The sequence below is a fragment of the Bos javanicus genome, chromosome 22 (genome assembly GCF_032452875.1).
Source record: "Bos javanicus breed banteng chromosome 22, ARS-OSU_banteng_1.0, whole genome shotgun sequence".
Lineage (NCBI taxonomy): Eukaryota > Metazoa > Chordata > Mammalia > Artiodactyla > Bovidae > Bos > Bos javanicus.
In genome coordinates, this window is record NC_083889.1 from 32,200,093 (window position 1) to 32,223,613 (window position 23,521).

Sequence of the window (23,521 nt, forward strand, 5' to 3'; positions counted from 1 at the left end):
TTTAAGTCATATCTGCCTGGCCTATTGTTTTTCCTGGTTTTCTGTAGTTTTCTGAATTTTGCTGTGAAAAGCTGATGATCTGAGCCACAGTCAGGTTCAGGCCTTGTTTTTGCTGACTGTATACAGCTTCTCCATCTTTGGCTCCAAAGAATGTAATCAATCAATGCTCAATATAATTCAGTATTGACCATCTGGTGATGTCCATGGGTAGAGCCTTCTCTTGTGTTGTTGGAAGAGGGTGTTTGCTATGACTAGCATGTTTTATTGGCAAAATTCAGTTAACTTTTGCCCTGCTTCATTTTGTTCTCCAAGGCCACACTTGCCTGTTACTCCAGGTATATCTTGACTTCCTACTTTTGCATTCCAATCCCCAGTGATGAATAGAACATCTTTTTTAGGTGTTCTCGGTCTTCATAGAACTGATCAACTTCAGCTTCTTTGGCATTGGCGATAGGGGCATAGACTTGAATTGTTGTGTTGTTGAATGTCTTGCCTTGAAAAGGAATTGAGATCATTCTGTCATTTTTGAGGTTGCATCCAATTACTATATTTCAGACTGTTTTGTTGATTTTGAGGGCTACTCCATTTCTTCTATGGGATCCTTGCCCACAGTAGTAGATATAATGGTCATCTGAATTAAATTCATCAGTTCTCACCCATTTTAGTTCTCTGATTCCTAGGATGTTGATGTTTATTCTTGCCATCTCCTCCTTGACCATGTCCAATTTTCCTTGATTCATGGGTCTAATATTCCAGGTTCCTTTACAATACTGTTCTTTGCAGCATCAGATTTTACTTTTATCCCCAGATACATCCACAACTGACTGTCGTATCCACTTTGGCCCAGCCACTTCATACATTCTGGGGCTATTGGTAATTCTCCTCCTCTCTTCTCCAGTAGTGTATTGGACACCTTCAGACCTGGGAGACTCATCTTTTGGTGTCATATCTTTTTGGCCTTTTACACAGTTTATGAGGTTCTCATGGCCATTATACTGGAGTAGTTTGCCATTTCCTCCTTCAGTGGGTCACATTTTGTCAGAACTCTCTGCTAGGACCCATCTGTCTTGGGTGACCCTGCACAGCATGACTCATGGCTTCGTTGAGTTATACAAGCCCCTTCTCCACGACAAGGCAATGATCCATGAAGTGGGGTGGAAGACTAGACGCTACCAAAAACTCACTAAGAGCCAGGGACTATTTCTAAAGTTGCTGCATATGTGTTTCTTATTAATAACCTTGGAAAGGAGGTGATATTCTCCCCATTTTGTTGTTGTCAATTTAGGTGCTGAGTTGTGTCCAACTCTTTGCAACCCCATAGACTTAAGCATGCCAGGCTTCCCTGTCCTTCATTAACTCCTGGAGTTTGCTCAAACTCATGTCCATTGAGTCAGTGATGCTATCTAACCATCTCTCTATTTAACAGAAGACAAACCAGAGTAAATAATTCCTCCAAGGCTGTAGAGCAGATAGGGCAGAACTAGGATTTTCCCCCCACATTGGGTAGAATCTAACTTCAAACCTCAGCCTTTCACCAGCCTCTGTCTGTATAAACATACTCTGAACTTCTGTCCTCAGAGGACCTTTGTGGGCAAGCTGCCCAGTTCTTCCCCTCCCTGCTTGAACTCTGCCCACCCCATCATCCTTGCTCTAAGAGTGACTGTGGCCCTCTGCCAGTATACATGCATATCTCCAGATGCTGGTAACCTCCACCTGAGGAGAGCTGGTCTTGTTTCCTGACCCACCTAGACCTAACCTGCCCAGCCAGTGCAATGAGCCGTGACCTTCCTGATTTCATTTCCCCATTTTACAGTATTTTCCATTCAAATTGTACATGTCCCATGTCCCTCTCCTTCACAGCTATGCTCTCTGTTAGCTAAGATGCTCCCTGAAAGTTGGTGGGTTTGCATTGCTGGTTATTAATTGAAAGGAATATTTCATGTTCCAGAAATGCAGGATCCTCCATAACTTCCAGAGAAATTTTTCTGAAATACTTTCTCCTGATTTCACCTTCCCATTTTATCTGTGTTATATCCTACCCATAGCTCTTATAATCTTGATCTGGTATGAACTGGCCATGGCCTCTTTTTGTTAATAAAGTTTTATTGGCACATAGCCACACCATTCATACATGGATTGTCTCTGGCTAGCTTCCCACTAGAGTGACAGAGTTGAGCAGCCACAACTGAGACTGTATGTCCTGCCAAGGCAAAAATATTAGCTATCTATCCCTGATCTGGGCCTTCCCTGGTGGCTAAGCGGTAAAGAATCCACTTGCATGCAAGAAACTTGGGTTCAATCCCTGGGTCAGGAAGATCCCCTGGAGAAGGAAATGGCAACCTACTCCAGTATTCTTGCCTGGAGAATCCCATGGACAGAGGAGCCTGGCGGGCTACAGTCCACAGGGTTGCAAAGAGTTGGACACAACTGAGCGACTAAACAACAGTGACAATTCCTGATCTACGTCAGTAAGATCCGTATATACTCCTCCACAAACCCCTAACACCTTTTTCTTCATGTGGCCAGGAATAAAAACCTCTCAATGCCTGGACTCTAGGAAGGAAAAAAAGAAAAAGAATCAAGTGCCTGATGTTTGTAAAGGAAGAACAGTCTCACTCACAGCCTGGTCCATGCTGACACTTCTGTGGCACCTCCCTGTTTCTGGAGCCCTGAGAGACACTGCTAATCAATCACCGTACTCTTTCCAACTGAGCCTCAGATTCTTCAAAGCAATGCCCAGGCTGCCACTACCAATCAATCAGAGTTGGCATTGAAGTAGAAACTATTTTCCATCTGTGGTCCAGAGAATCACCTAAGACAACAATCATGTTGATGAATAATCCTTGCACATCCTTTGGGTTGCCATGTCAGAGACAGACACACTCTCCCATTAAGTTCAGAGTTGGAACTTAATCCACTGTTTTCTGTTTCTTTGATTAAGAACCAGATGAAGTCGTTAGCTTGCGATAAGGAATCATGTTATATGAAAAAATGCCTCCGCTTCTTGTTACTTAAGAGATTCATTACACTTTGCAGTGCTCACACTGTGAGAGGTACCCAGGAACTGAGGCCTACCGAGAGTATTCTCCAGTAGCATGTCAATGTCATTCTCATTGAGTGGCTTCCTAGGTGGAATCCCTGACACTGTTTCTGCTCTTTCTCTCCCACGGCTAATCCATTCTCTTTTAGCCAGGCTCCTGTTGAATTCATAATAGGTAAAAACACATATACAGTGTTGCCAGGGACCGAAATGGAGGTATCTCTATCACCACATCTTCCTTAAAGCAAGCCAAATTTCAGGAAGTTCCTAAAAGACACTCTTTTCAAATGCTGGAGCAGATACCTGCTCAACCACAAACATTAACCACAGTGGGTAAGAATTGGCTAAAGACAGGTGTCCATTGACAGGTGTGGGGACCTGCCCCATAGACTGTATTTACTGCAGCAAAACTGACAGTGACGGAACCCGTTCCTGAGAAGGTGACAGGGAAGTCGCAAGTGAGAACGTGGCCTCACTTAGCAGTTTCTCACTGCCTTTTTCTCCAGAAGTTGGAGAAGAGGCCAGGAAGGACAGCGAATATTTTACAAAGGAAACGGGGCTTAAGGGGGCAGTTGGTTAGAGAGACTTGCTCCTTCTTACTGGCTAGGGAGCCTCTGAGCTGTAAGGAATGATAGCTATTCACTGGAAGAATCCAGACGCCCTGGGAAAGTTTCTTGGAGCCTCACACCGTTGGCATCTTGACAGCAAAGTTTTATGCACCGCGGTAGTGTTGATTGGAATCCTGCCGAGCTTTTCCAAGAGCCATTGTTCATCAAATTTGGGGCTTTAAAAGTTGAGCCATTGAGAGTGTGAGCATGCCTTTGGTCATTTAAAAACATTAAGCCGACCTTGGGAAAAGGTTTCAGCATTTGCACCTTGTGATTTTGTGTGTCCTACTTCTGGAAATAGTGTAAGATGTGCCTTCCCAAATGGCAGTGGTGAGGACCTTTTTAATGATGGTTTAAGCTTTCAGGTTTATGGGAGTCCAATAAAATTAATAATGTGGTGTTGCTGATATTCTTTGAGTGAAAAAAGCGTTGTACTCCTTCCTGGAACAGATAAAGAATTTAATAAGTATTATACCCAAGGTGCTGTATAAGCAAACATTGAAAACAGAAGATAATATTATTTAAAATCACATTAATATAAAGGCTGTCGCTGTTCATATGGTGCATATCTTAGGGTACTCTTTCACCGAGAGGAACCAAGTTCAATTTAAATTTCAGTTGGATGGACTGTCATGGATCTAGAAGGCCCTTTCTGCAGACCAGAAACCTAACTTGTTGTTGTTGTTAAGTGGCTCAGTCATGTCTGATTCTTTGTGATATCCATGGACTACAGCCCACCAGGTTCCTCTTTCCTTGAGATTCTCCAGGCAAGAATACTAGAATGGATTACCATGCCTTCCTCCAGGGGATCTTCCCAACCCAGAGAACAAACATGCATCTCCTGCATTAGCAAGTGGATTCTTTACCACTGAGCCACCAAGGAAGCCCACTAACCAGATACCATGGATTGTTTAATTTCTGGCCCAAATGAGGGAAGGACTGGGGAATAAGATTTTGGAGTAAGCTAGATGTCATGGTGTGTTCCAGAGCTTGGGTACTGCAGCTCAGCCATGGTTCTGCCTAAGCTTGGGGCTTGGTTTGCCTCCCGGGCAAGAGACCTTGTAGAAAACATTGTTTTGCTGCTTGGCAGCCCATTATCTCCTTCCTCTGGTACCGGAACTTCCTTCACCGCAAGAAAAGTTCTCTCCGCACTTTCAACCAAGTTGTTCAGTAGGGGCCTGCTAATCAAGATACCCTGCCCTTCTGGACCGTGGAAGGGCTCCTGCTTCTGGCTGAGCCAGTCGCTACACTTAACCTCCTCCCTGCACCCTGGCCACAATTGGCCACAATCCTTATTAGAATCATTCGGCATCCTTTGCATGAAAACCTATGGGAGCTGGCAGGGAGTGCCCTTTCCTCTCTTATTAGTAGGCTGTAATGGGCTTCCCTTGTGGCTCAGCTGGTAAAGAATCTGCCTGCAATGCGGGAAACCTGGGTTTGATCCCTGGATTGGGAAGATCCCCCGGAGAAGGGAAAGGATACCCACTCCAGTATCCTGGCCTGGAGAATTCCATGGACTGTTTAGTTCATGGGGTCACAAAGAGCTGGACATGACTGAGTGACTTTCACTTCACTTCTCAATGATATGTACCTGGAGCTGCCTGCCTTTGGTTGTAGTTTTTACCCTGCTGAGGTAGCACACCCAAAAGAATGAATGAACCCCACAAAGGAAGCAGTGGCCAGGGCAAGGAGAAAGAAAAAGTTCTTGGCATCCACAAGGCATGTTCGATCCTGCCTGTTCCCCAGTTTCATCACAAAAGCCCATAAATATCTGGTTTTGCTTAACTCAGAATTATGTTTCTGTTGTTTGCAAGCAAGCAGCTTTAACAAATAAACCCCAAATTTCTCTCCCAGGCTCCTGGACTGCATTTCTAACCCTTTCATTCCTGCCTGCTTCGGCAAGCTTTCTTTAGTTGCCTGTTACCGTGTGAGCACTGTGATGGGCCCTGAAGATAGGAGGAGTCAGGTAGCGAAATCTGCTTAGGCTGATAGTCGTGGTCCCTGCCCTCTCGGGACATGAGTGGGTGGAGTTTGGGGTTATGAACCATGGACTCGCCTTTCCCCGGGCCTTGCCCTCCTCTGTTGATGTCCTCATTCCCAGGTGCTCACGTGAACTTGGCTTTTTGTCTTTCTTGACGTACTCTGTGCCCAGATTTATTCAGCACAAAGTACTGAATTCACTGCTCCATCCTAACTCTCGGCCTTTGGGTGGGTTTTTCAAGTCTCTGAATCTACCCTGCCACCTTCTAACCTCTCTAAGCCTCAGGTTTGCCATCTGTAAAATGGAGGTAGCAATGATACCTGTTTCCTAGTTGTGGTGAAGATGAAATGCTTAATGGATGCTTCATAACAAAAAAATCAATATACAGTAGGAGAAGTGATTGTCTGATACTTCCAACTCATAAACAGATTTAAGTGTAGTATCACATTCATTTCATCTTTTGTATGAAAGAAAATAAAGCTATAAACATATTTTTAGATTAGAAGGGCTATACATTTTTAATTTTTCAGAATTATATTATTGGGCAGAAAACTCATGGGAAAAAATAATTCTGCCATGTATTTCCTTTTCATACTGTTAATGGGGTTCAGAAAACTGAGATCATGGCATCCGGTCCCATCACTTTATGGCAAATAGATGGGGAAACAATGGAAACAGTGACAGAACTTTATTTTTGGGGGGCTCCATAATCACTGCAGATGGTGACTGCAGCCATGAAATTAAAAGACTCTCCTTGGAAGAAAAGCTATGACCAACCTAGACAGCATATTAAAAAGCAGAGACACTGCAGCTTCAGAGAACTTCTCCACCATCCAGTGAGCAAAGAGGCCTGGACCTCAGCCTTGGGGTATGGCCCTCTTCTACATTTGTTCCCTCCCTGTGGGCTCTGCTTCAGCCCTAGAGATGGTGACTGCTGCTCATATCTGCTATTCCTATGTTCTTCAGAGTTCTTTTTACTTCTTATGAGCCAGTCTCCCATTACTTCAATCCCCCACTAGAGTTAATGATTCTTTATGTTAAATTTTCCCTATCCAAACTGTAAAATAAATAAATAAATGTAAATTACGATTTAAGTACATTACATTTTGAATTACTTTTCTATAAGTTGTGAGGTATGTGCTGAAGTCCATTTTTCAGTTCTTCATGTCCAGTTGTTGTGGTTTTATTTCTTCTTTTCCAATATCTTTTTCTTGGGATTTTATTCATAGACAATAATGTCATCCACAAATATGGAAAAAATTTTTATTTAAAAAAAATAAATAAAAAGCAGAGACATTACTTTGCCAACAGAGGTCCGTCTAGTCAAAGGTATGGTTTTTCCAGTAGTCGCGTATGGATGTGAGAGTTGGACTATAAGGGAAGCTGAGTGCCAAATAATTAATGCTTTTGAACTGTGGTGTTGGAGAAGACTCTTGCGAGTCCCTTGGAGATCAAAACCAGTTAATCCTAAAGGAAATCAGTCCTGCATATCCTTTGGAAGGACTGATGCTGAAGCTGAAACTTTGGCCACCTGATGGGAAGAACTGACTCATTAGAAAAGACCATGATCATAGGCAAGACTGAAGGCAGGAGGAGAAAGGGATGACAGAGGATGAAATGGGTGGATGGCATCACTGATCTGATGGACATGAGTTTGTGTAAGCTCCGGGAGTTGGTGATGGACAGGGAAGCCTGGCATGCTACAATGCACAGGTCGAAAAGAGTTGGACACGACTGAGTGACTGAACTGAACGGATATATTTCCTGTTTGACTTTTTTTAAAAAAAGGATCTAGAAAAAAAAATGTTTAGGAATAGACTTGTCTCTGATTCTAGGTAGAATTAGAATGTGCAAAGGGGGACCAGTGTGTGTGTGTGTGCCCGTGCACGTGCTAATATGTGAGTGTGCACGTGTGTGTGTGTGTGTATGAAATAGAGGAAGAATGCGGTATTTCACAGGTAAAAGTACACATGAACTTGTAAGGTCTGACCGTGTCCTTAAGCCACTTTGATTTTCCACGTGATTGTGTTAGAGGCATATTTAAGATTTCTTCTCTGGAAAACCTGTTGAGCCTGTTTCTCTTCTCAGTGAAGGATCCTGTGACTGTATTTGAATAGTTCCTGATATCTCATAGTCTCAGGGGGCAGCAGTAATGGCGGGAATGGGGTCTACTCTTCCACTTATCTAGTGAGAAAATGTTCTCTTCTTCCTTGTTGAAATCCTTGTCACTGAACGCGTTTTCTTTGCTAGTAAAGGGCCTCTGGTAGAAAGCTCCCTTACGTGGCATCCCCTGCTGTATTTCCTGTTACATGAATTCCTTCCTTGCTCAACAAAAGTAATTGCTCAGTTAGGCCAGTTTTTTGGGGTTTTTTTTTAATGAGCAGCTTGGATACATGCATATATTTAATAATGAAACAATTCATCGACAACCAAAAAAAAGAGAGAGAGAGAAATTCACAAGACCGCAGTGCTGTGGAAGAAAATGAGACATCAGTATAGCGACTGACCCAGAAGGCTGCATGATGAGTACGCTAAAGGCAGACTTGACTAGGCTAGTATTGTATGCTCTTCAAATGGAGAAGTATCCACTTATTTGATTGCTTGGAAGCAGGCAGCTTTATTGTATGCTGCATGGAATGGAGGCAAAGAGCCGGGGAAGGGAGAGGGGAGAGGGAGAAGAGAATCCAGGGTAAGCCCACGGAAGAGACTGAGATGGAATTACAAAGAGATGACTGTAAGGCTTTTTGTTTCCTCTGCAGCCTAAACTAAACCTGTTCCAAGTCTTTGTCAGTCAAATTCAGTGTTCACACGAGTAGCACTAGGCACTATGAAGGAATGGTGGAGGAAGTAGTTTACAAAGTAAAAGGATACCAGGGGTTCCTGCTCTCAGGGAGCTTACAACCTATGTGGGGAGACAGGTTCCACATACAACGCTACTATAAAACATACTTACAAAGTAACATAAATACTTATAAATATACATATGAATAAACAATCCAGTTCAGTTCAGTTCAGTCACTCAGTTGTGTCTGACTCTTTGCGACCCCATGAATCGCAGCACGCCAGGCCTCCGTGTCCATCACGAGCACCCGGAGTTCACGCAGACTCACATCCATTGAGTCGGTGATGCCATCCAGCCATCTCATCCTCTGTCGTCCCCTTCTCCTCCTGCCCCCAATCCCTCCCAGGATCAGAATCTTTTCTAATGAGTCAACTCTGCTCATGAGGTGGCCAAAGTACTGAAGTTTCAGCTTTAGCATCATTCCTTCCAAAGAAATCCCAGGGCTGATCTCCTTTAGAATGGACTGGTTGAATCTCCTTGTAGTCCAAGGGACTTTCAAGAGTCTTCTCCAACACCACAGTTCAAAAGCATCAATTCTTTGGCACTCAGCTTTCTTCACAGTCCAACTCTCACATCCATACATGACTACTGGAGAAACCATAGCCTTGACTAGATGGACCTTTGTTGGCAAAGTAATGTCTCTGCTTTTCAATATACTATCTAGGTTGGTCATAACTTTCCTTTCAAGGAGTAAGCATCTTTTAATTCCATGGCTGCAGTCACCATCTGCAGTGATTTTGGAGCCCAGAAAAATAAAGTCTGACACTGTTTCCACTGTTTCCCCATCTATTTGCCATGAAGTGATAAGACTGGATGCCATTATCTTAGTTTTCTGAATATTGAGCTTTAAGCAAACTTTTCCCTCTCCTCTTTCACTTTCATCAAGAGACAATATTTGAAAGCTAAAAGGTACTGTGTCAATAAGTGTTCAGAAGCCCCTAGGTCAGTCCAGGAAGGCTTTCCAAAGAAAAAAATATGGAATTTGTGAGTATAACAGTGGTGTACAGTAGGGCACGTGCAAAGGCGTAGGAGTGGAAGCACATATGTCACGTACAGTAAGCAGATCAGCTTGATAGAAAGTCTAAATAGGTCTCCTTAAGAAGTGAGTGGGATAAAACTGTAGGAGTCTATTTGGTGAAAGACACTGACTTATCAATGTTAAGTCTGGTCCCTAAAACAAAACAAACAGGGAAAGATGTTTTCTCTAGGTAATGATAGGAAGTGGCTATAGGTCCAGGAGCAACCCCACTGCTCTCAAAAGTTTTGTAGTTACTCTGAAACAGAGAAGCTAGAAATGGGATGGTGGAGAAGTGTTCATCATCCTTGAGCAGTTCAAGTAGAAGGAACTGCCTTCTGCAACAATTCTTGCATAGTGGCAAGTGAAAAACCTCAAAGAAATCCCTAGACTGAGGTCCTACGGCCCAACAGGCAGCCAGATTCCAGTCACCTCACGGGCTCAAGCAGAATGTCCTAGACCTTCATTACTAATTCTTGGTGGGGAGTAGATTGTGTCTGCTTATAAAAGAATTTATTTTTGAAATGCCATGACAATCAGCTTTGATCCTAACATTTTATAAATTAAAACAGAAGGATGAGAAGAGCCCTAATTTATAGGGAATGCTCATGTCCCTGAAGAACAACAGGTCAATATGGGCCCAAATTCTCCCCTAGTCTTTAAGTGGAGAGGCAAAACATCACACCTTGAAAAGAGGTTTTTCTCAGCCAAAGCATGTAAGACCTCTTTCTTTAAGCCTATTGATCTGAAGCTGTTCCAGGAAGGAAAAAAAAAGAGTCCAGGCCAGTTGTTCAGCAGCAGACACAGTCAGCCCCCATGTCACGAGAGCCCCGCTGGGAGGCACTGGGTCCCACTGAGGTTGAAATACACTGCAGGGGGCCAATCTTGATGCCATTTGCCTCACTGTGGACATCAGATAAACCCTGCTGATTTTCCTATAATGTCTTTGGCTGTGTTAATGAAGTCCTCCTCAACATTGCAGGCTCTTTTGGTTGAAGTTTACATGAATGTAAGTCCATTTCCTGAGCAAAGGCTTCTCCTTCTCTCTTCACATCCCTACCGGACTCTAAGTCACTCTTTTTCCCAATCAGCTTGATAACCATGTTGGAACTAGAGTGCTGCTGGGTATCCTCTAACCATGAGGTCAGGTGGTTGAAGGTTTCACGCCTTGTAATGTCGCACACCAGCAGTGCACCGGCTACTCCCCTGTAGCAGGAATGGGTGATAGAAGGGAAGGATTCTTGTCCAGACATATCCCAGATTTGCAGCTTGATCTGTTTTCCATCAGTGCTGACCATACGGGCCCCAAACTCCACGCCTATTGTAAAGCCGTGGACCATGGTTGGAACTGCTTGTCTGTAAACTGCAGAAGGAGACATGACTTCCCCACCCCTGTTTCCCCAATGATGATGTACTTGAAGAGATAATCATAAGTCATTGTCTCTTTTCCTCTGTATTCCGGATCCGCCCAACTTCTTAGGCCAGTTTTTTAATAAAGGATGGTGACAATCCTTCTGAGTTGTTGGACATTAGGGTGGGCTGGTGAGTGTGAAATTCCTTATGGCAGTGTCTGAAACACAACTTCTTAAAAATATCATGAAGGAGTCAATCTTTCTTTTCCAAGAAATGTCTGTGCCCATTTCAGGCCCCTGAAATCATGCCAGACCTCAAAGCACCTCTGTGATCTGAGCAGTTCACATAAATGGAGTGGTGTGGATCTTACCTAGCCCTTTAGCTTTACACACAGAATTCACTGGATTTTCTCCATGTCTGTCTACTACTGGCGTGTCTCTGGTACATTCCACAGATACACAGCACTGTTCCTCCTGCTTCCTGCATACTATACTTAAATTTCCTCTAATCCAGACATTCCAGGATTTGTGAAACAAAATAATCCCTTTGGATCTTCTTCAGCTGTTTTTCAACCAGCCATTTCCATACTTGTATCTCACTATATCCTTATCCCTTTTGAGTGCTGTATGTCAGGTATGATATAAATAATATATTGAAGTCAACTGTACCTGACACCAACAAGCATTAGCTACCTTAATGTCATAGTGTCTGTCATCTGGGTTGCTCCTTGGTATTAGATGTCCAAGTAGTCTAAGATTGACTGAGAAATTCATTTTGTATGTCATAAGCTTGAAAATTGGTTCAATTTAGCCCTATATATGTTAATTAAGCCCCTATTATATATGGAATGGGCTTCTCTGGTGGCTCAGTGGTAAGGACCCCACCTGCCAATGCGGGAGATGCAAGTTCCATCCCTTAGTCTGAAAGATCCCCTGGAGGAGGAAATGGCAACCCATTCCAGTATTCTTGCCTGGAGAATCCCATAGATAGAGGAGCTTGGCAGGCTATAGTCCCTGGGGTCGCAAAAGAGTCAAAGACGACTTAGCAATTAAACAACAACAATATATGGGATATTAGATTAGGCTCTGAAATACAGAGAAATATAAATCATACATCTTGCCCTTGACAAAGCTTCCAGTCCAACATAGAGTATATTGTTAAAGATTTCCTAAAGTAGAGAAGCCACGCATATTAGTTGGCTTAATTTTAAAAAGGAAACAAATAAGCAGGCATCCTGACACATCCTCTAGCACATACACACAACACTTGGAAGCCCCAGGTTTTCTTCTTGGTAATTGTCTTGCTTAAAAGAAGCTTCTGCATTGGCTTCACTTGCAAAATGGCAGCAAGAGGGCTCTACCAGTTCCCCAGCAAGGTTTCCAGAAGGCCCCTCAGGAGACGTTCCCTTAGGTCTTAATAGCCAAGACTGGACGGGAATCATTCAGTGAGAAGAGGGGGATTATCCTAACTAGTTTAGGCTAATCATTTTGGGATGGAATCGATTTTGGGTAATAGCCTCATTACCATAATAGTTGGTTAGAAATGAGAAATTACAAATTCACTATAATGTGGCTTGTACTATAATAGGAGCCTCTGAGATTCCAGAAGTGTTTCTACGTAGACTGCCGTGTTTAATCACTTACTGATGAAAGACTTTTTTTGTTAAGCAAAAAGCTGTTCTGAAGTCTGTACAGATTATAACAATTGTATCCCCCAGTGTCTGCCTCTGTGCTTGTTAGACTTGGAGTAATGTGTTCTCTTCATCAGTGTATTGGGAGATGTCCTAAGAGATTATGGGAAACCCAAACTAAACATGTACATCTTCTGGGAGAACTGTTTTACTTACTTTATTTTTGGAAAGAAAGTCAAAGATACATGATAAAGAAAATCACAGATACATGATAGAGAGTTACATCTACATGAACCTTTTAGATTAAAAATGGTGTATTCAATTTCTGGTTGGTAAAATTTTTTAGGAACCTCCCTCTAGTCCCTGGTGGTACATATCCCCTCCCCTTTACCATGTATAACAGTTTGCTTGGATGGAATAGTAAAAGAGGTTCCATAAGCTTTTGTTGTTGTGGAAAGAAATTTAATTAATCTAGATGCAATTCTTTCCACACAACTGTACTTAAGTACAGATGATGGGCTTTTGAAGAATCTTCCCCACCTTAATCATAACCTGATGTTCACAGCAGTTAGACTTTATCATGGTAGTTGCACTTTAACGTGTAAATGCAATGTTTGTATTCTGTATATTTCTATTCTGAATAGCTTATTTACTTTAATTCTTTACTTTCTCAAAAATTGTATAATAGTGTATATGGAAAATGGCATTCCAAACAGGTAAAGAATGCCAGTAACTGTTGACATTCTCTCCACTCTTATAGTTAATCAGTTAACAGACATAAGTATTCTGTTTTAGAAATAGAAACAGAGAACAAATCCACCAGGCTAATGACTTCAAGTCTTCTTATCTTGCTCATAGCATAACTTGAAGTTGTAGAAAGAGAATGAGTTTCTGAAGGTCCCAAAGCACTCTTGAAAGGGGGTTTAGAGAAGTAAGCCACTTAGGAGGACAAATATGTCTCAGATAATCCCTGCAGCTGCTGTCAAGACCCATTTGAATCAGGTCACATTCAAATTAAGATAGTTCAGTGCCAGAGGTCTTACACATCACTTTCTTTCTGAGCAAAAGTATCTCACACTTAAGCCATCTGAACACTTTCCTTGGTCTCAACTGTTTTACCCCGTTGTTGGTTTTCATCCAATGATTTGCCCTAATCCAATATACCAGCTCTGTGTTTCTCCCCTTTTCTTCCTTGGAAAATGCTTCCAGACCTAGGGAATAGGTTCCAAGCCTTATTATTCTTGGCTCTCAAACCATTGTAAGTTCTCTCTTAAATTACATCCAGTTTTTTTTTTTTTTTTTAATGAGAAAAGGCTCTCCTTCTGTGGGACCATGGATTGCTTTTACATTTCACAGAGCATATGGTCTGGTGGTGAAATCAGGCATTAACTAGGTAATTTTAAATGTGCTGGGTATTATGAGAGAGAAGGATCAAGCTGGTGTGATGGAGCCACACCAGCTTCAGGGGACCAATATTTGAGCTAAGGCTTGAAAGATAATCCAGGGTTTATTGGATGAAATCCTAAGGTGGAAAAGAATGTTCAGGAATGAAGGAACAGCAAATACAAAGAGCCTGAGGCAAAAGAGTTGGAACCCAAAAGAAGACCAGCACGAGCTTATGGTTGGTGGTAGTGGTGGCTTAGTCACTAAGTCATGTCTGACTCTTGTGACCACATGGACTGCAGCCTGCCAGGCTCCTCTGTCCATGTGATTTCCTAGGCAAGAATACTGGAGTGGTTGCCATTTCCTACCCTATGGGATCTTCCTGAATGGGATCGAACCCACATCTTCTGCGTCTCCTGCACTGCAAGCAGATTCTTTACTGCTGAGCCACTAGGGAAGCCCAGTATGGCTTTCTGTAACAAGACAAAACCTGAAACAGAAACATAAACAGTGGTTAAAAGATTATTGAGAAAGTCATAATTAGATCTTGCCATTTGAATTATTTACTGATGTAACCATCACTTTATCTCAAGCAGAAACTTTAGACCAAGTTGAATGAATATAGAGATGTTAGAGCACCAATTAATAAAATGCCCTAGGATTTCTGGAGAAGGAAACCAGTCCACTCCAGTACTCTTGCCTGGAAAATCCCATGGATGGAGGAACCTGGTAGGCTGCAGTCCATGGGGTCTCTAAAAGTTGGACATGACTGAGCCACTTCACTTTCTTTCACTTTTCTGTTTGAGCAATGCACCCTGTTTTGAAGGACACAAAAGTGAATGAAACAGAAGTGCCAGGTTTCACATGGGGACACTCACTCTCAGGTTTCTCAGCAGATTAAAATCTAAGGCTTTCCGAAGTGGATGCTGGAAACACACACACCAGCTTGCTCTTCTAAGCCGAAGGGACTGTGATGAGTGAAATACCAAATATCAACGCACTTGGCAATGGATGCAACCAATCTCATCTGTTGCTTAAGCTATGTGTATGAATTGCGGACTGTTGATATGGAAAACAGCCCAACAATTGTTGCAGTTAGAAATCTTTCCTTAGGACTTGTTTGTTCAAAATACATTTTTCTCCCCTTAAATCCAGTTTTACCATACTATCTTGAAAGGCTTCTCTTGCAGTATTAATATTTGGATTCCAATTTTATTGTATTGCCTTTACCTGCTATTTCTTTAACCCACTCCAGTGTTCTTGCCTGGAGAATCCCAGGGACGGGGGAGCCTGGTGGGCTGCCATCTATGGTGTCGCACAGAGTCGAACATGACTGAAGCAACTTAACAGCAGCAGCAGCAGCAGCAGCTATTTCTTTATTCTTCCTGGATAACTTTTACCTACCTACATACAGTCTTTTCTTAGATAACATAGACTGTCTAGAGGTTTCCCCTTTGGGGGAAGGAGAAGGCAAAGCTGCCACCTACATATTTTCGTGTGGTTAAAACAAAAAGGACTCTTTCCCCAGAGTCTTGAGTTATGGCTTATCCAACAGAGCCCAGGCAGGCTAGGTTATAGCCTGCACTCACTACCCTAAGCCAGACGCCATCATGCAGTGAACAACTTGAGAAACTTTACATGGAAGCCCTAGAAATGAGGAGCTGGGGAACAAGGATGAGAGAGAGACTGACATTTCATTCACTGAATAGCCTCTTGTATGATTACATGTGCATTTCAAAATTAGAAACTGAAAAGCAGTATTTGCTGATATAGAAAACCAGGGAAAGAAAGCATCTCCCGGAGTAAATTAAAATCTTTCAGTGCTCCCAGCTCAGAAATCACTGTTGTCAATGATTTGATACATTTTCCTTTAGTTTTTTTCTATCCACATATACTGTTTCACAATGAAATTCACATACACTACTTTTTTCCAGCTTTTCTTTTCACTTTGTTTTGTGCTTGTAGGTATTTTGTCCAATCAAGAGAAATGTTAACTCCTTTTTCTGAAGATATACATATTGCATGCTCATTGTAGAATATTTAGCAAATACAGGAAAAGGATTTAGATGTGTTTTAGGGGAATTCTCTGGCAGTCCAGTGGTTAGGACTCAGTGCTTTCATTGCAAAGGGCCTGGATTAGATCTCTGGTCAGGAGACTGTTACTAAGATCCCAGGCACAGCAGGGAAAGTGTTCTCTGTTTTTTAACCCTATTTTTCTTTTTTTTTGGTAATAATTTTACTAAGATGTAGTTCACATACCATAAAACTCACCTGTTTAAAGTATATACTTCAATTGCTTTTATTATATTTATGAAGTTGTGCCTCCATCACTATATTCTAACAAGTATTTTCATTGTCTTAAAAAGAAACTCTGTACTCATTAGAAGTCACTTATTTCCCTCACCCCTTCCTCCAAACTCCCTCAGTCCTGCTGCTGCTGCTGCTGCTGCTAAGTCACTTCAGTCATGTCCGACTCTGTGCAACCCCATAGACGGCAGGCCCACCAGGCTCCCCCATCCCTGGGATTCTCCAGGCAAGAACACTGGAGTGGGTTGCCATTTCCTTCTCCAATGCATGAAAGTGAAAAGTCAAAGTGAAGTCGCTCAGTCATGTCTGACTCTTCGCAACCCCATGGACTGCAGCCTACCAGGCTCCTCCATCCATGGGATTTTCCAGGCAAGAGTACTGGAGTGGGGTGCCATCGCCTTCTCCGCCCTCAGTCCTAGGCAACTGCTAATCTGCTTCCTATCTATATAGATTTTTTTATATAAATTTATTTATTTTAATTGGAGGTTAATTACTTTACAATATTGTATTGGTTTTGCCATACATCAACATGAATCCTCCACGGACGTACATGTGTTCCCCATCCTGAACCCCCCTCCTTCCTCCCTCCCCATACCATCCCTCTGGGTCATCCCAGTGTACCAGCCCCAAGCTTCCTGTATCCTGCATCGAACCTGGACTGGCGATTCGTTTCATATGTGATATTATACATGTTTCAATGCCATTCTCCCAAATCATCCCTCCCTCTCCCTCTCCCACAGAGTCCAAAAGACTGTTCTATACATCAGTGTCTCTTTTGCTATCTCACTTACAGGGTTATCATTACCATCTTTCTAAATTCCATATATATGCGTTAGTATACTGTATTGGTGTTTTTCTTTCTGGCTTACTTCACTCTGTATAATAGGCTCCAGTTTCATCCACCTCATTAGAACTGATTCAAATGTATTCTTTTTAATGGCTGAGTAATACTCCATTATGTATATGTACCACAGCTTTCTTATCCATTTATCTGCTGATGGACATCTAGGTTGCTTCCATGTCCTGGCTATTATAAAGAGTGCTGCGATTAACATTGGGGTACACGTGTCTCTTTCCCTTCTGGTTTCCTCGGTGTGTATGCCCAGCAGTGGGATTGCTGGATCATAAGGCAGTTCTATTTCCAGTTTTTTAAGGAATCTCCACACTGTTCTCCATAGTGGCTGTACTAGTTTGCATTCCCACCAACAGTGTAAGAGGGTTCCCTTTTCTCCACACCCTCTCCAGCATTTATTGTTCGTAGACTTTTGGATCGCAGCCATTCTGACTGGTGTGAAATGGTACCTCATTGTGGTTTAGATTTACATAATCTGGACATTTTAGATAAATGGAATTGTAAAATATGTGGTTTTTTTATGACTGGCTTCTTGCACTTAGCATAGTGATTTTGAGATTCATCCATGTGTAGCATAAATCCTTTTTTGGGGGGTTACTTACTTTTTACTGATTGCTTGATTTATTCATGTACCACAAAATTCACCCTTTTAAAGTGTACAATTTAGTGTTTTTCTTAATATAATCACAAGGTTGTGCAATTATCACCACTATTTAATTATAAATAATTTTCATTACTGCTCCCGCCCCCCGCAAAGAAACTCCGTACCCATTGTCAGTCACTCCCCATTTCATCCCTCTAGTCACTTGACAACCACCAATGTACCTTCTCTCTGTGTATTTATGGCCTCTTTGTCTAGCTTGTTCTATTTCTCAGAATGTTTTCAAGATTCATCCGTAATATAGCATGTGTCTACTCCATTCTTTGGTTTAAAAAAAAAATTTTTTTTTTAAATTTGTATGTCGGGACTTAGTTGCAGCATGCAGAATCTTTGATTTTCATTAAGGCACGAAGGATCCTTACTTGTGACATGGGGGATCTAGTTCCCTGACCAGGGATCAAACCTGGGCCCCCTGCATTGCGAGTGCAGAGTCTTAGCCACTGGACCACCCAGAAAGTTACACCATGTGTTATATAGCCACTCATCAAGTAACATTTGAGTTGATTTCACTTTTAGCTCTTATGAAGAATGTTGCAATGAACATTCATGTCCAAGTTATTCTGTGAGGAAATATTTTCAGTTTTCTTGGGTATTTACCTCATTTCTTTTTATTGCTAAATATCACATTATATGGACATACTGCTGCTGCTGCTGCTGCTAAGTCGCTTCAGTCGTGTCCGACCCTGTGTGACCCCAGAGACAGCAGCTCACCAGGCTCCTCATATGGACGTACTACCTTTCAAAAATCTGCTCATCAGCTGATGGACAGGTGGGTTGTTTATACCTTCAGGTTATTGTGAATAGTATTCATTCAAGATTTTTTAAAAACACTTGTTTTCACTTATTTGAAGTGTATACCTATGAATGGAATTTTTGGGTCACAATTCAAATTCTATGGTTAACTTTTTGAGAAATAGACAGTCTTTTCCACAGCAGCTACATGATTTTAAATGACTGCTAATAACATATGTGTCCTAATTTCTCCATAGCCTCACCAACACTTGTTACTGTGCATTTTTTGATCAGCACGCTTGTAATAGGTATGAAGTGGTATATCATTGTGGTTTTGATTTTTGATTCCCAAATGATTAATGGTGTTGAGTGCTTCTTCATGTGCTTACTAGGCATTCATATATCTGCTTTAAAGAAATGTATCTTTAAATCATTTGCCCACTTTTTCACTGGGCTACTTGTCTTTTTATGATTGAGTATATTTCATTATGTATTTGGTATGTAAGTTCCTAATTAGATATAAGATTTATAAATATTTTTTCCCAGTTGATGGCTTGTCTTTTCATTTTTTTCATAGCATTTTTTGAAGCACAAAAGTTTTTCATTTTGATGAAACCAGTTTATCTATTTTTGTTACTTATGCTTTTTATGGCATATCTAAGAAACTACTGCCAAACTCAGTATCATAAATATATAAATATTATTCTGTTTTCTTCTAAGAATTTTATAGATTTAGCTCTGACTTTTAGTTCTGTGGTCAATGTTGAGTTAATTTTTATTAATGATGTGAGGTAGGAGTTCAGGTTCATTCTAGGTGTCCCAGCATCACTTTTAAAAAGACTGTGTTTCCCATAGGATTACACTGGCACTTTTGTGAAAAATCAGTTGACTATAAATGTGAGGGTTTATTTCTGGATTCTTGATTCTGTTTCATTGATCCGTATGTCTACCCTTATGCTAGTACCACACTGTCTGGATTACTGTAGCTTTGTAGTGAGTTTTGAAATGTGATCTATTGAAAGTAACAAAACACCCAGCTAAAAGCAGCTTGAGCTATATCCAATCATTCACTGTTTACATCTCGTTACAAGTCATCTGAAAATAGGCTGCTCCTGAGTTTGTCTGATATGTAAGCTGTGTCATCAAGGACCTGGACCTTTTCCACCCACTTTTCTACTGTCTTTGCTGTTAATACATCCTCTTGGTAACAAGATGACTGTTACAGCTCAAAGCACTGTGTCTTCATACAACAGTATCCCAAGCAGGAATCAGGAAATGTGCTGAAAAAAATTCTTGTGTTGTTCCAGTTCTTCAAAGAGGGAAATCTTTTCTAGAGTCCTTTAGAAAGATTTGCTCTATATCATATTGCCTAAACTGGGTGTCATGCCTTCTTTTAGACCAGTCGCTTCATCCAAGAAAATCCTTCCATCTCACAAAATTAGAGACTCTCAAAAGGGAGTAAATGGCTAATAGATAGATGACCAACATTATTTGCCAAAATACATAAGCATATAAAGAATAAGCCAAAATTATCCATAAGTCCACGAGACTGAAACATAATAACGGGTCTTTTAGGGTAAGGAGGTCTACCTTAAATCCCTTCTGTGCTAGGTACTTGAGAAATAAAACCCGTTTTCTTCCTCTGTTGTTGACTCAAGACCAGATCATGTAGTTCGTCTCTTCATTCCTCTCAAATACTTACTGTCTGGAGCTCTCTGAAATCTTGGTCTAAAGAATACACAACTGCTGTCTCAACTTTATAAAATATTCATAATCCTTGAGCCATGTAGCATGCTGCTTTTGGCCTCTTTATCTTCTTGTACACAATTCATTTTATAGTTGAAAGCAGTATGTCGCTATTACCGACGTCAAGTTAATTTTAGGATAGCAACGCACAAGAAATACTTTTATGTCTTTTTTTTTTTTTTTAATGCTTGACTTTGCTTTTATTTAGCTCTTACTGCTTAAGGGCCAAATAGTTGAAATTCTTTGCAATAATCCTGCCAAACCATTCTGTAGTTTTTAGTAATAATGGGAAAATGATCTGTTTTTATAACCTGTTGCCCGTATGTGTTTGCTAGCCAGATATACCTGGCTTTGAGAGTTTTTACTACTTTTAAGGCCATTCATCTTGGCTGATTTCTGTTTTTCATTTTACTATAATGTCTGTACATAGGTAGTACAGTTAATCTTTGGAAAGTCAAGATTTTTCATTTATTCTTCTGTTTTTCTTATACCATTTATTTTATAGGAGTGAAGGTCACTGTGTTTTTGGTAACCATTCTCTTATCGTGAATAAAAAATTCAGTTACTTTTCATTACAGATTTTGGTTTTCTTCTCATCATTGTTTTATTCTTATTTAAATTGAGTAAACCCAAAAGGTGGACATTTTGTTATATTAAGTTCCTGGGTAATAAATAAGTCCTGGAGCCCTCCGTACCCTATACATTTTAGTATTAGGCCAAAACAAATGATAACTTGTAAATTTAAAAAATCCTTTTATTTCTCAATTAAAGTAGGACTGAAAAATCAGCTGTGCCATTGAAGATGCTATTAAATGCTTTCTCCACAGATCTTCAGCAAATCACCCAGCTCTTCTGTGCCTTGGTTTCTTTATCCATAAATTGGGGACAGCAATATCTTTCTCCATTTGACCTTGGGAGAATATTATGCGAATTAACTGATGCTATGTACAGAGCTGCCTTTATTTATTTAGAAAAGGGTGCTATATAGACCAGTGTATTTCTATTTTAGTTTTGTCATTGGTGTGCATGTAAATTAAGTATAAATAGAAGGTGACAAATTATGGGGGTGGGAGGTAAGTCACAAGATTGATATTTTTTCTTCTTTCAAGAAGAAGGTCAGCCCATATATGTGCTGCTATATATAAAATAGATAACTGATAAGGACCTACTGTATAGCACAGGGAGTTCTACTCAGTACTCTGTAATGACCTATATGGGAAACGATTCTTAAGAAGAGTGGCTTTGTGTACACATATAATTGATTCATTTTGCTGTACAGCAGAGACTAACAGAACACTGTAAATCGACTATAACCCAATAAAAATTTTTAGAAATTAAAATTCTTTTAAAAATAAAATGCCAAAAAAAGAGAAAAAGCATTTGAAAGTGCTTAAAACATATATAAATAGAAAAAGTTATAAAAAACAGAAAAGAAGGTTGGCCCTTTCCCTCTGATCTACGTGGACTTTCTTGAAACCTTCATCCCTTCTAGTGCTTTCCCATCTGCAGCAGTGACTTCTAAAACTTGACTTGGCAAAACTTCAGTGTCTGTTTAGTGGATTAACTAGAGAAAAATGGACACAATGCAGGGTCTAATGTGTTGCTTCTTTTTTTGTACTTTTCATCCAGTGAAGATAGCATACCTCCTCTTCCCTTTGAGCAGGAGAATTTGCTTTAATAAAATAACAGGTGAGGTTATTGAGGAAAGCTAAGAAAGTTTTTCTTTTTTTTTTCCTTCTATGAGTGGAATGAGTTTGCCAAAGAAAGGAATATAGATCTGGATAAATACCTTGCTCCTGGATATTGTTTAGTTTGCAGTGGTTCTAGCCCTTTACGGTTCCAGAAAGTGGTTCAGAGTCCTAAAGCCAGCTGCAGAACTTAACCAGCCTACTGGTCAGTCTTCAGCAATGGTGATAATGGCTGGTACCCACCCCTCCAGGTCTCTGCATGTTCCATCCACCTCCTCCTGCTTCAGGCCAAGACTGAAGGATGCTCCTTGCTCTCTCAGCCCAAGGGAAGGAGGAGAGAAAGCGAGAGAGGAGTCAGGGGGCTCAAGGGGAAATGGAGCAGAACTGGTATCCTACCAGTCCTCCTGCCTCCTCCCTGGGGCGAGATGTAGGAGGCAGGGCATCCTGACCCCCTGACCAGGGAGCCTGCCTCTGCACAGTTGGACAGCCCTCCCACAGGCCACAAGAGGTGCTTGCATTGGAAAGGGCACCTTGGCACGTCAAACTTTCACCCTATAGGTAAGGCCCAATCTGGGGGACCTGTAGACGTCATTATGTTGACATTCCTGTGATCCTGGTTAAGCCCTTTCTTCTCTCACCTCTGGAACTCTGCAGCCACATCTCAGCTGGACTTTGCTGCTCTTCTACTTCTCAAGCAACCTCTCTAACCCTTTCCCCTCCCATCCCTCAAATCCAGGATCCCTCTTGCCATAGAGCCCTTGTTCTTAACAGCTCATTCCACCTTGGCCAGATATTTGTGTCCCCTCCCTCATCACCAAGCTCTCCCCTCCTCAGCCTCCAGTTCTCAGCTGCAGCAACATGTCCTCAGGGAGGCATTCCCTGGCCCTCCCTCTGTCCCCGACATCCTTCATCATGTGTCTCTATTGTAACTGTTTGGCGCTGCCTGCTTCCTGTGTATAACTTCTTCAGATGTCTGCCTTTCTCACCCTTCTCTAAGACCCTGTTAGACAGAAATCGTCTCTGTTTTGTCCTCGTGCGTTCTAAGCACTCAGTTCCCCGACTGACATGTAGTGCAAACTCAATACGTAATTTTTTTTAATGAACAAGAGTGTGTATTTTGGGAATGGATGAACTTCTTTCTATATTCACTCTTGAGACAAACAGTCTTTCATCTGTCAGTTCAATAACCATTGATTGATTGCCCGTTATGTGCCAGCCACCAGGGAAACAAGTATGAATAAGGCCCTTGCCCAGCTTCCAGCAGTGGTTTCTGAATGGGCGTGGCTACCACCCCACCTGGAGTCATTGGAAGTGTGTGGAGGTGCTTTTTGTTGTTGATGGCATCATGACTGGGGACACTACTGGTGTGCAGTGAGCAGAGCCTAAGGTCACCAAACGTTTTCCAGTGCGTGGATACACTCCTACACAAGGAGGGCCACTCAGCCACCCACCTCCATTCACCTGTGGAGACTCCTCAAAAAGTTTACAGTCCAATAGAGAAAAGGGGAACGACAAAGGGCAGTTTTCTCATTCTATGTGTGATGAGAGACTTTGTAGCAACTCAAGGCCCACTGGAGGAATCAGCATTCCACTTTGGGGTCGATGTAGGGGGGATTGTTTTTGTCCTGTGCAAAGAAAGTCCTCAGTGCTACTAAGGAGCCTGCGATTTAAGTGGAATGATA

General features: G+C 41.6%; 1 protein-coding gene and 1 pseudogene across 1 annotated transcript in view; one reads left to right on the top strand and one right to left on the bottom strand.

The window, feature by feature from the left end:
- FRMD4B (FERM domain containing 4B) overlaps positions 1–23,521 on the top strand; it is a 358,627-nt gene that overhangs the window by 136,399 nt on the left and 198,707 nt on the right. The window lies entirely within an intron of this gene.
- Positions 9,974–10,951, bottom strand: LOC133235220 (ras-related protein Rab-2B-like; annotated as a pseudogene).